Genomic DNA, 13258 nt, shown 5'->3' with positions numbered 1-13258 from the left:
TCTTTTTTTTTTTTTTTTTTTTTTTTTTTTTTTTTTTTTTTTTTTTTAACCGCTGAGTAGTACTCTAATATGTATATATTCCACACGTTCTTCATCCATTCTTCCATTGAGGGGCACCTAGGTTATTTCCAGGTCCTGGTTATTACAAATAATACTGCTATGAACAAAGCTGAACAAATGCTTTTATCATATGATAGGGCATCTCTTGGGTATATTCCCAAGAGGGGTATTGCTGGGTCCTGGGGTAGGTTGATCCCAAATTTCCTGAGAAAGTGCCACACTGATTTCCAAAGTGGTTGCACAAGTTTGCATTCCCACCATCAATGGATGAGTGTATCCCTTACTTCGCAACCTCTCCACCAAAGGCTATTATTGGTATTATTGATTTTAGCCATTCTGACAGGTGTAAGATGGTATCTCAAAGTTGTTTTGATTTGCATTTCCCTGATCACTAAGGAGGTTGAGCATGAACTTTAATGTCTTTTGGCCATTCATCTTCTTCTGTTGAGAATTCTCTGTTCAGTTCAGTGCCTCCCCCCTTTTTTAAATTGAGTTAAATAGCATTTTAAAGTCTAGTTCCTTGAGTTTTTTATATATTTTGGAGATCAAACCTTTGTCTGTTGTGGGGTTGGTGAAGATATTCTCCCAGTAAGTAGGTTTCCTTTTTGTCTTAATGACAGTGTCCTTTCATTTACAGAAGAGTCTCAGTTTCAGGAGGTCCCACTTATTCAATGCTGCCGTTAATGTCTGTGCTGCTGGGATTATACATAGCAAGTGATCTCCTGTGCCCATGTGTTGTAGACTATTTCCCATTTTCTCTGCTATTAGGTTCAGTGTGTTCAGATTGATATTGAGGTCTTTGATCCATTTGGACTTGAGTTTTGTGCATAGTGATAGATGTGGATCTATTTTCATTCTTCTACAGGTTGTCAACCAGTTTTGCCAACACCATTTGTTGAAGATGCTTTCTTTCTTCCATTGTATACTTTTAGCTCCTTTATCGAAAACCAGGTGTTCATAGATGTGAAGGTTAAAATCTGGGTCTTTTATTTGATTCCATTGGTCAACTTCTCTGATTTTATGCAAATACCAAGATGATTTCCATATTGTAGCTCTGTAATAGAGTTTGAAGTCAGGGATGGTAATGCCTCCAGAAGTTCCTTTATTCTATAAGATTGTTTTGGCTATCCTGGGTTTTTTGTTTTTCCATATAAAGTTGATTATTGTCTTCTGAAGATCTGTGAATAATTTTGATGGGATTTTAATGGGGATTGCAATGAATTTATAAATTGCCTTTGGTAGAATTGCCATTTTTACTATGTTGATCCTCCCAATCCAAGAGCAAGGGAGATCCTTCCATTTTCTGGTATCCTCTTCAATTTCTTTCTTCAAAGACTTAAAGTTCTTGTAAAATAGATCTTTCACTTCCTTGGTTAGAATTACCCGAAGATATTTTATGCTATTTGTGGCTATCATGAATGGTGATGTTTCTCTGATTTCCCTCTCTGCTTCCTTATCCTTTGTGTATTGGAGGGCAACTGATTTTTTGGAGTTAATCTTGTATCCTGCCATGTTACTAAAGGTGTTTATCAGCTGTAGGAGCTCTTTGGTGGAGTTTTTGGGTTCGCTTATGTACCCTATCGTATCATTTGCAAATAACGAAAGTTTAACTACTTCTTTTCCAATTATAATCCCCTTGATTCCCTTATGTTGTCTTATTGCTATTGCTAGAACTTCAAGCACTATCTTGAAGAGGTATGGAGAGAGTGGACAGCCTTGTCATATTCCTGATTTTAGTGGGATGGCTTTGAGTTTCTCTCCATTTAATTTGATGTTAACTGTTTGCTTACTGTAAGTAGCTTTTATTATATTTAGGTATGAGACTTGTATCCTTACCCCTCCAAGACCTTATCATAAAGGGATGTAGAATTTTGTCAAATGCTTTTTCAGAATCTAATGAGACGATCATATGGTTTTTTCTTTCAGTTTATTTATATGGTGGATTACATTGATAGATTTTCATATGTTGAACGAGCCCTGCATCTCTGGTGTGAAGCCTACTTGATCATAGTGGATAATTTTTCTAATGTATTCTTGGACTCAGTTTGCCAGTATTTTATTGAGAATTTTTGTATTGATGTTCATGAGTGAGATTGGCCTATAATTATTTTTCCTTTTCTGAGTTTTTGTCTGGTTTTGATATCAGGGTAACTGTAGCTTCATAAAAGGAATTTGGCAATGACTCTTCTGTTTCTATATTGTGAAATACATTAAGCGGTATAGATATTAGGTCTTCTTGGAAGTTCTGGTAGAAGTCTGCATTGAAACCATCTGTTCCTGGGCTTTTTTTTTTGGTAGGGAGATTTTTGATAACAGCTTCTAATTCTTTGCTACTAACAGGTCTATTTAGGTTGTTCACCTGGTCCTGGTTTAAATTTGGTATATGGTATTTATCTAAAAAAGTGGCCATTTCTTTTACATTTCCCAATTTTGTGGCACGCAGGCTTTTGTAGTATGATCTAATGATTCCATGAATTTCTTCTGTCTGTGGTTATGCTCCCCTTTTCATTTCTGATGTTATTAAATTGTGTAATCTCTCTTGACATTTGATTAGCTTGGATAGGGGTTTATCAATCTTGTTGATTTCTCCAAGAGCCAGCTTTTTGTTTTATTGATTCTTTGGATTGTGTTTCTATTTTATTGATTTCAGCCCTCAGTTTGATTATTTCCAGTCTTCTACTCCTCCTATGTGAGTTTGCTTTTTTTCTAGAGCTTTCAGGTGGGCTGTTAAGTCTCCAATGTGTGCTTTCTCTCTCTCTTTTTTTTAAAGTGGGCACTTAGTGCTGTGAACTTTCCTCTTAACACCGCTTTCATAGTGTCCCATAGGTTTGAGTATGTTGCATCTATTTTTTCATTGAATTCAAGGACGACTTTAATTTCTTTATTTCTTCCTTGATCCAGGTGTGGTTCAGAAGTTGACTCTTCAGTTTCCATGAGTTTGTATTCTTTCTGGGCATAGCATTGTTGTTGAATTCTAACTTTAAACCATTGTGATCCAATTAGACACAGGTGGTTACTAATTTTTTTTTTTTTTTGTAATGTGGAAGTTTGCTTTGTTACCGAGTATCTGGTCAATTTTTGAGAAAGTTCCATGAGCTGTGGAGAAGAAGGTATATTCTTTCCTATTTGGGTGGAATGTTCTATAGATGTCTGTTAAGTCCATTTGATTCATTAGCTCCATTAATTCTCTTATTTCCTTGTTAGGTTTCTGTCTGATTGACCTGTCCATTGGTGAGAGAGGAGTGTTTAAGTCTCCTACTATTAGTGTGTGTGGTTTGATGACTGCCTTGAGTTTTAGTAATATTTCTTTTACATAAGTGGGTACTTTTATATTAGGGGCATACGTATTCAGGATTGAGACTTAATCGTGATGATTTGTTCCTGTTATGAGTACAAGATATCCCTCTCCATCTCTTCTTATTGATTTTAGTTTGAAGTCAACTTTATTAGAAATTAGTATGGCCACACCTGCTTGTTTCTTAGGTCCATTTGCTTGATAAACCTTTTCCCAGCCCTTTCCTCTGAGTAGATGCCTGTCATTGTGGTTGAGTGTTGTGAGAGCTGCGGGTTGCGGGCATAAGCTAGCCAGGCGGCTGGGAGCCGAGCTGTGGGAAGAGGCCCACAGCTCCCTCAACAGAATGGCGCCCAGATGTGTGGACAACTGAATCCACTGAAAGCCCGAGAAAACTTGGGAAAGAGTAAAGCATGTTTTCTTGGTAGCAGCAATTTCTCGGGTCTGCTCTGCTTGCTAGAGGCAAACAAGTGTTCTCATCTAAGAGAGGCTTCCTGACTCAGCTTTAGCTGCAAAACCCTGCAGCTCTCTTAAGAGGTCCTGCTACAAAACACTTAAATTGTGTTGATAAAAGCCGACTGAATGCTTTTTGGTTTTCACCCGTAGCAGGAAAAAAGCTGTGCTGTTTAAAAAGGCCAGCTTTCTGGGCTGTCCTGCCAGGGCAAACTCTGACTGTTTGAGGCAGGAGGGCCGGCTACAGAGAGAGCATTTGAGTGTTGTAGCTTGTTTGCTGGCAAGGACCTTGAAACACTGTAGACTTTGGGCACTGAACACGTCTCTGGCAGGTACCTCAGCCACAAGGTTGGAATGGCAGAAAGCTAAGGAATGGGCTGGATCTAGATGCAAAAGCCATGGCTTTAATCCTACTCATATTTCTCAGTAATTTAAAGGCTCATGTGGTCAGAAAGAGAGAGATATACAGTAAAGAGATTCAAAGACAAAGAAAAATTTTAAATGATTTATAGTGTGTTAAATAATATATATGCAAGCTAAAAGTTAAAGTTCTTAAAAGTAAAAAATGGAAGAAAGAGAGTAGTTGGGTGTGGTAGTACACACATTTAATCCCAACACTTGGGAAGCAGAGGGAGATTGACCTCTGTCACTTCAAGGTGTGGCAGCACAGGCCTTGAATCCCAGTGCCTAGAAGGCAGAGACAAACAGATCTCTGTGAGTTCAAGGTGTAGTAGTGTACACCTTTAATCCCAATGCCTGGGAGGCAGAGACAGGCAGATCTCTGAGAGTTCAAGGACAGCGTGGTCTACAGAGTTATTCCAGGACAAAGATATACAGAGAATATAAAATAAAGGTAAAAATATACAAAATAGAGTTAAAATAAAGCCACACAAAGATGAAAACACACAGAGAATCTTGATACTGTATGCTATTATGCTCTCTCTGAATTGTTTGAATGCTGAGAAAAGAACAACAGCTGCAAAAAATATTTGTTTATAAATGCTGCTGAACTAATCCATCATAGATATTTTGAAAATGCCTATACTTTGAAATTTGGATCTAAGGACATGATGCTTTGGAAAGGAGTTTCTTATTTTGTTTTCACAGAGGGTGAGAATCTGTGGATTGCATCTATCCCCATATGGTATGATGGATCACGCCCTCCTGAAGGGTTGCTGTGAACACCTTCAAAAAATTACTTCACACAACTGCCAACTGACTGTGACCCTGGCACACAGATTATACCATAAAGACCTAAATAACAGCGCCTCCATTCAGCTGGAAGCAGTTTGGAGAGAAATGGCTCCACTCATATTCCCAATTATTGCTTATAAATGTTCCTTTACATTTAAAGCGGGATATGATATAGGTATGAATAATTTGCATTGATATGGATTTTGCTTTTGTGATAGAAATTTAAGTTCAATTTTGTTATATGTATATGTATTTCTGCTCTTGATTAAGGTATTGTGATTGTGTAGTTTATGTAAAAATGTAAAGTATATACGTTGTTGATAGATAGTCATAATAGTCAAGTTTGTAGTCATGTTAGTTAAGATTTTTTAGATGTACATAGATATATTTTAGATAGGCATTCCTTATATCTTTCAAAGATTATAGAATATGGCATTTTAAATGTTTTAATAACTTGGGGATTTTCATGACAGTGAGACACTCTGCTCCTGGCAGCACACATCTACTTCAAGAGGAAGATGGGCATCGAAGAGGATCCTTATGGAATTTGATAGCCATTTGGGCAAGAAACTGCTCTTGCCTGGACTATTGCATAAACTGGACACAGAGAACCTGCAGATAGAGGACTTCTGAACTTGCCTAAAGGTGAGATGTTCTTTTGTGGTTCCTGATTTATGAAAGAGTCTGCGAGACATTCTGCAGGACACAACAGATAGTGACTGAACTGCCTTTGAAATTTCCTGCTTCATGGAAATGTCTGCTGGAAACTATAGGCCTGTAGGCCAAAGATGCATGCCTCAATGGTACAGAGGAACTTTGGGTGACTGTCCAGGCAGCAAGATGTCTCTGTCATTTCTAGAGTTTGTAAGTTGCTTATTTCTTATTTACTTAGGTAATATTATATCCTTCTGGAGTCTTTCATGGTGTTGAAGAATAGATAGATAGTTATCATTGTTTTCCTTAGTTATGATAAAGATAAAATAGATGTAAATATAATTTTTACTTGATAACTGTTTTGATATATGTAATTTTGCTATGTTAAAGTGAAAGCCTTTCCTTTTTGTTTAAACAGAAAAAGAGGAAATGATGGAGGAAGGTCATTGGTGAATTATAATAATGAAGCTGCTTGGCCCTCATAGGTTAAAACATAGGTGGGAGGAGTAAACAGAACAGAATGCTGGGAGGAAGAGGAAGGGAGCACAGAGGCCATGCTCCCCTCTCCCGGGAAGACATGATGAAACAAGCTGTCAGGTCAGACATGCTGAATCTTTCCCAGTAAGAGCACCTTGGGGTGCTGCACACATTATTAGAAAAGGGATAGCCCAGGTGTGAGAGTTAGCCAAGAAGAGGCTAGATATAATGGGCCAAGCAGTGTTTAAAAGAATACAATTTGCGTGTTGTTATTTCGGGTAAAGCCAGCCAGGAGGCAGGAACGCAGCCGGTAGCTCCTACAACAGTTGAGTTTTTTGTAAACAGCAGAATGTTGGATCCTGTTTTCTTATCCAATCTCTTAGCCTGTGCCTTTTTATAGGTGAGTTGAGTCCATTGATATTAAGTGATATTAATGACCACTGGTTGCTAACTCTGGCCATTTATTTTTGATAGTAGAGTTTGTGTGTTTCCCTTCTTCGAGTTGTGCTAGTGAAGGGTCAATAGATGTCTGAGTTATTGTGGGCATTTTTGGACTCCTTGGTTTGTGATTTTCCTTCTATTAATTTCTGTAAGGCTGGATTTGTGGCTACTTATTGTTTAAATTTGTTTTTATCCTCGAAAATTTTGTTTTCTCCATTTATAGTGAATGAAAGCTTAGCTGGGTATAGTAGTCTGGGCTTGCTTCCATGGTCTCTTAGTTTCTGTGGTACATCTATCCAGGACCTTCTGGCTTTCATGGTTTCCAGAGAAGTCAAGTGTAAGTCTGATACGTTTACCTTTATAAGTAACTTGGCCTTTTTCCTTTGCAGCTCTTAATAGTCTTTCTTTATTCTGTCATGTTTTGTGTTTTGATTATTATATGGAGAGGGGATTTTTTTTTTATCCAGTCTATTCGGTATTCTGTATGCTTCTTGAACCTTCATAGGAATATCTTTCTTTAGGTTGGGAAAGTTTTCTTCTATAATTTTATTAAATATATTTTCTGGGCAGTTAAGCTGTACCTCTTTCTCCTTCTTTTACCCCTATTATTGTTAGGTTAGGTCTTTTTGTTGTGTCCCAGATTTCCTGAACGTTTTGTGATTAGATTTTGTTGGATTTGCTGTTTTCTTTGATCAGTGCATTTATTTTCTCTATGGTATTTTCAGAATCTGAAATTCTTTCTTCTATCTCTATCTTCTATCTCTTGTATTCTGTTAGTTATATTTGTTTCTGTAGTCTCTATTCATTTACCTAGACTTTCCATATCCAGCTGGCCCTTGGTTTGTGTTTTCTTCCTTGCCTCCATTTCAGTTTTCAAGTTTTGTACTGTTTCCATTATCTGTTTGATTGTTTTTCCTTGGTTTCCTAGTGTTGAAGGAGCTGCGGGCTATGTTCTTGCTGCCCGGATCCTGGCCACCTGGACAGCTTATGCCCAGAAACAACAACACACAAATTGTATTCATATAAACATTGCCTGGCCCATTATATCTAGCCTCTTCTGGCTACCTATCATATCTTGCTTTAACCCATATCTAATAATCTGTGTAGCACCAGTCTTACTGGGAAAGATTCAGCATGTCTCTCTTGGCGGCTTGTTCTATCGCGTCTGCCCTGGAGAGAGGCATGTTGTCTCTCTGAGGCGTCTTACCTCACTTCCTCTTCCTCCCTGCAATCTGTTCGGTTTACTCGACACACCTATGTTCTAACCTATCAGAGCCAAGCAGTTTCTTTATTAACCAATGACCTTCCTCCATCATTTCCCCTTTTTCTGTTTAAACAAAAAAAAGGAAGGCTTTCACTTTAACATAATAAAATTACATATAACAAAACAGTTATCAGGCAAGAATTACAGTTACAACATTTACATCTATTTTATCTTTTATCATAAATCAGGAAAACAACTATAACTATTTATCTATTCTTCAACTCCAGCAAAGACTCTAGGAGAATATAATATTACCTAAGAAAACAAGTAAGAAACTTCCAAAACTCTAGAAGTCACAGACACATCTCGCTGTCTGGACAGTCACCCAAAGTTCTTTTGTACCGCTGGGGCATACATCTTCGGCCTTCGTGTCCATAGTATCCAGAGACATTTCCATGAAGCAGGAAATTTGAAAGGCAGTTCAGTCACTGTCTGCTGTGTTCTGCAGAATGTCTCACAGACTCCTTCATGAATCAAGAACCCTGAAAGATCTTCTCACCTTTAGGCAAGTTCAGTATTCCTCTCTCTGCAGGTTCTCTGTGTCCAGTTTATGCAATAGTCCAGGCAAGAGCAGTGTCTTGCCCAAATTGTTAACCAATTTCATAAGGATCCTCTTTGATGTCCATCTTCCTCTTGAAGTAGATTGGTGCTGCCAAGAGCAGATGTGTCTCACTGTCATGAAAAGTCCTAAGTTATTAAAACATTAAATGCCTTGTTCTGTAGTCTTTGAAAGATATAAGGAATGCGTATCTGAAATATATCTATGCACATCTAGAAAATCTAACTAACATGACTACAATCTTGACTATTATTGATAATTATCCATTAACAACCTATATACATTACATTTTTACATGAACTACACAATCACAATACCTTAGTCAAGGTCAAAAATACACATACATATAACAATATTGACCTTAAATTTATATAAATAAAATTAAATCCATATCAATGCAAATTATTAATATCTCAATCATATCCCCTTTTAAATGTAAAAGCATTTATAAGCAATATTTGGGAATATAGACACAGTTTTTCCTTTCCAAACTGCTTCCTCCTGAATGAGGGCACTGTTATTTAGGTCTTTCATGGTATAACCTGTGCTCTAGATTCATCTCAGTCAGCAGTCAGGGGCAGAAGGATTTTGTGGGGGCTTCTTGGGACAGAAGTTGAAGTTCTAACACATTCTACATTAGAGGGCACATTTTTTAATTCCCTTTGGTTACAAGGAGCAAATGTGAGGCTCAGTGATTTAGATGGGCTATTCTCAAGGCTATCTCCTTCTTATTGAAACATTCTAAAGCTGCCTTGGACTGGGTGGCCATAGTATAGTCTTTGGTCACATTGAGAAGTTCTGATGTCTCCTTGAGGGGATAGGTAAGAACTCAGGCTCCTTTTTTGTAGAGGAATCCTTCAGAGACTGCATGGGACTGAATGTGAATATCTGTGCCCTCCTAGGACAGAAGGGTTACATATGGGGGTCCCATGTTCATATTGGAAGACTGTGTCTCTGCCTTGGTAAGAGAGGGAAGATATTAGGTCCACTAGTTGAGGTTGGCTATGTCTCAGATTTCCTTGGACAACAAGGAACGATGTGCCACTCCCTTTTGGAATTAATGAATATATGAGTCCCCATTGTACAGCAATCCAAGCCCTGCTCCCCTCTCTGGCACCAGTGGAAGGTTTGTGTCCCTCTTGAATGGAAAGATTGTGTTTAAAGTCGTCCTTTGTAGAAACAGGATGTCTGATAGCATTGCTTTGGGACAAAGAGGAAGACTTGACACTCCCCTTGGGACTGTGTCCATCTGGAGATGACCTGAAACTTTCTTGTGCTTCAGTGGAAGTTTTGATGACTTCTTGAGTATAAGGGAAATGCCTGAGTCTTGTTCTGGTAGAAGTAAGGCTGGAAGTACCATGAGAAGAGGTAGAATTTCTGAGGGTCTCTTCATGAAAGGGAGTAGTTCCTCTGTCCTCTTCTGAAGAAGTGGAAACTTCTATGCTCTGTTGAGGAGTAGTGTCTGGATTCTTGTCCCTTTTGGCAGAAGAAGCATGACTAAATCCTCTTTACGACAAAGACAGGTGATTAAAGCCCTCATGTACTTTATGGGAAGCATGAACATCTGCTTTTTTAGAGGAGGCCTCTTCCAATTTAGTTTTAATAGACCTGGAATATTTATGGCTGGCTTGGGGAGATGCAGAACTTCTTCCACCCTTCTCATGAGATCGTGAGGATCTGAAGCCTCCCTTAGAGATGGAAGGTTCTATGCACTCTTGATGAGTAGCTTCTTGTGAATATAATGAATTTCCTGTATAGCATTGCTGAGATGGTGAATGTCCTTGTACACATCAAGATATTTTCTGGCAACCTTGTTCTGAGGGGGAGAGTGACCCAGTCCCAGATGCAGTTGGAGTGGTTCTCAGAGACCCTTGGTCAGGAAAAGAAGGACCCAGGGATTCCTCTAGAGATACTGATGGTCCTCAACATTTTTTTCAGATACACACAGTCCTATAGTACTTTGGACAGAGAATGAAATTTCCAGAGATCCTGGGGAAGCTGAAAACATCTCTGAAGTTCCTGGGTAAGAGTCTGATATATTACAAGCCTCTTTGGTAGATGACAAAGGTTCTGATGTCTTTGGCATAAGGGGAGGATGTTGTAGAATCTGTACTGAAGGAGGCAGATATCCTAGAGAATCTTGGGCAGGTGGTGAAGTTTCTTTAATAACATGGGTAGAAGATGGTATTTCTACAGTGCTATGGGTAGATGGAGATGTTTTAATGCCCCTGGAAATATTCAGATAGGCCAAGATCTCCTAGATTAGATAATGATAATGACTGCCCTGAATGTCCTTAATCCAAACAAGTGCCTTGGACAGATGATGGAGTTTTCCTAGTACCTTGTGTAAAAAGTGATGTTGTTAACATATCTTTTGAAGATTGAGAAAATCCACAATCCTGTGGAATAGATGATGATGTACTAAAGTCTTTTGTAATAAAGAAGGGCCTAGATACTCTTGGGAAGATGTGAACATTTGTGGAGACTCTTGATTAGATTTTGAATGTCCTACAAAATCTTGTGCTGATATGGAAATTCCAAGAACCCTTTGCATGGATAATGAATCTCCTAAACACCCTTGCTGAAGTGGTGAAGATCCTAGAAACCCTTGGGCAGATGTAGACAATTTGGAGCACAACTGGGCTGATAATAAAGATTGGTGGATGCTAGTATAGATGGAGTAGGTCTCAGTGAACCTTTGGAAGATGGAGAAAATTGAACAGATTTTTGGAGAGATGATGATGATTCCTGAATCTGTTGGTCAGAATCAGAAGGGAAGATAACATTTTGGGAAGATAGTGAATGTCCCAGTGTTCCTGGGAGAGGTGGCAAAGTTTCTAGTGTCAGAGATGAAGAATCTGAACATTTAAATACCATTGGGGTGATGTCAAAGTTTCTGATGACTTTGTAGTACATTGGGAATGTCCCAGGTACCCTGGAGAATGACGTTGAAGTTGCTGAGCACCATGCACATCTAATAAACCTTCTTTTTGGAGAGAAGGTGATGTTTCTAGAGTAACTTGGGATGATGACAAATTTTGCAATACTCCCTGGGCAGAGAGAGAAGGTGTATCTCCTGGGACAGATGGGAATTGTGCTACAGACCCTTGATTATAAGAAGGGTCCTGCACTTTGTGGGAAGGTGTGGATAATTCTGGAGACACTTGGTTGAATGAGCAAGGTCCTAGAGACTCTTGTCCTGATATAGACAATTTCACCGTTCCTTGAACAGATAATGAATTTCCTTCATACCCCTTCCGATGTGGTGTTTGAGCTAGAGTCACTTTTGTAGGTACAATTTCTGCCACCCATTGTCTTGTAGGGAATCTTCTAGAGTATCTGATGCAGATCGGGTAGGTCCTCAAGACTCTTGGGAAGATTTAGAATGTTTCAGAGAAGTTTGGGTAGTTGGTGAAGATTCTAGATGCTTTTTTGAAGATGTGGACAGTTCTGAGTTTTTTTTTTTTTTTTTTTTTTTTTTTTTTTTTTTTTTTTTTTTTTTTTTTTTTTTTTTTTTTTGGAGGATAGAGAAAAGCTCCCAGCATCTTGGAGTGTAGAACTGAAAAGTCTTTGTGTCCTTGAGGCAAATAGCAATTTTTCTACAGACTCTGGGGTAGACAGAGCAGGTTTAAAACCCCCATGGGCAGATGGCAAGACTTTTAATTCCTCCTTTGAAAATTGGGAATTTCCCTCAGTTCCCAGAGAAAGAGACCCGAGTCCCAGATCATCTTGGGCATGTGGCAAAGGTTCTGTTCTCTCCTGTCTAATGAACGTTTCCTAACCTCTTGTGCAGATGTAGATGTTCCTCGAACACCCTAGGCAGAAACAGGTGTCAGAGTCCATGAAACAGATGGTGAAATTACTAAATCAACTTTGGCAGGTAGAGAAGATCCCAGGGTCGCTGGAATAAATGAGGAAGATCCCAAATCACCTATTGAGGAATTGGATAAAACTAGATTGCTATGTGCACAAGTACAAACTTCCAGAGTATTTTCTCCATGTGAAGAAAGACAAGATTCCTCAGGTTATTTAAAAGATAATGAAAGTCTGGTACTCACTTGAACAGATAAGGAAATTTTCAATGGCTCTAGGAAAGATGATAGAGTCTCTTGCCCAGATAAAGAAATGGCTGTTTGCCCTTTTGAAGAAGGCATAAATCCTAAAGAGTCTGAAAGTTGAACCCTTTGGGCAGACTGCCAGGATCCAAGATGTCCCAGGGAAGAAACAGAGTGTCCTAGAGTGCCATGCATCGGTGTAGAAAGACCAAAAGTCCCTTCTACAGACAGGGAAGGTTTCAAAAGGCATTGGGAAGAATGGAAAGGACTCAAGTTTTCCTGGGCAGATATGTGTTGAAATAAGAGCGGCGGGGCTGCGTCCCCAACACCCAGGCCGCTTGGCTAGCTCATGCCCGAAATAACAACACACAAACTGCATTCATTTAAGAACTGCTTGGCCCATGAACTCTAACCCTTACAGGCTAATTCTCGCACCTGGACTAGCCCATTTCTAATGATGTGTGTAAGCACCCCAAGGTGCGCTTACCGGGAAGATTCTAGCCTATATCCATCCGGGATTGGAGGAGCTTCATTGTGTGCATCTGCCTGGGAGAGCTGAGCATGGCGTCTCTTCGGGAGCAGAGCAGAGTCTGACCTCACTTCCTCTTCCGCCCAGAATTCTATTCTGTTTACTCCTCCCATCTATGTTCCAAGCCATGAGGCCAAGCAGCTGGTTTATTATAACTTAACCAATGAAATCAACAGATTGATATATGACACTCCCACATCACTTCCCCTTTTTCTGTTTAAACAAAAAAAAGAAGGCTTTAACTTAACATCCAAAGCTCTAGAAATGACAGAGACATCTC

The sequence above is a fragment of the Alexandromys fortis genome, unplaced genomic scaffold (genome assembly GCF_014885135.2).
Source record: "Alexandromys fortis isolate MF-2015 unplaced genomic scaffold, M_Fortis_MF-2015_v1.1 scaffold_476, whole genome shotgun sequence".
NCBI classification, from domain to species: Eukaryota; Metazoa; Chordata; class Mammalia; order Rodentia; family Cricetidae; genus Alexandromys; species Alexandromys fortis.
This window is presented reverse-complemented; position numbering follows the sequence as displayed.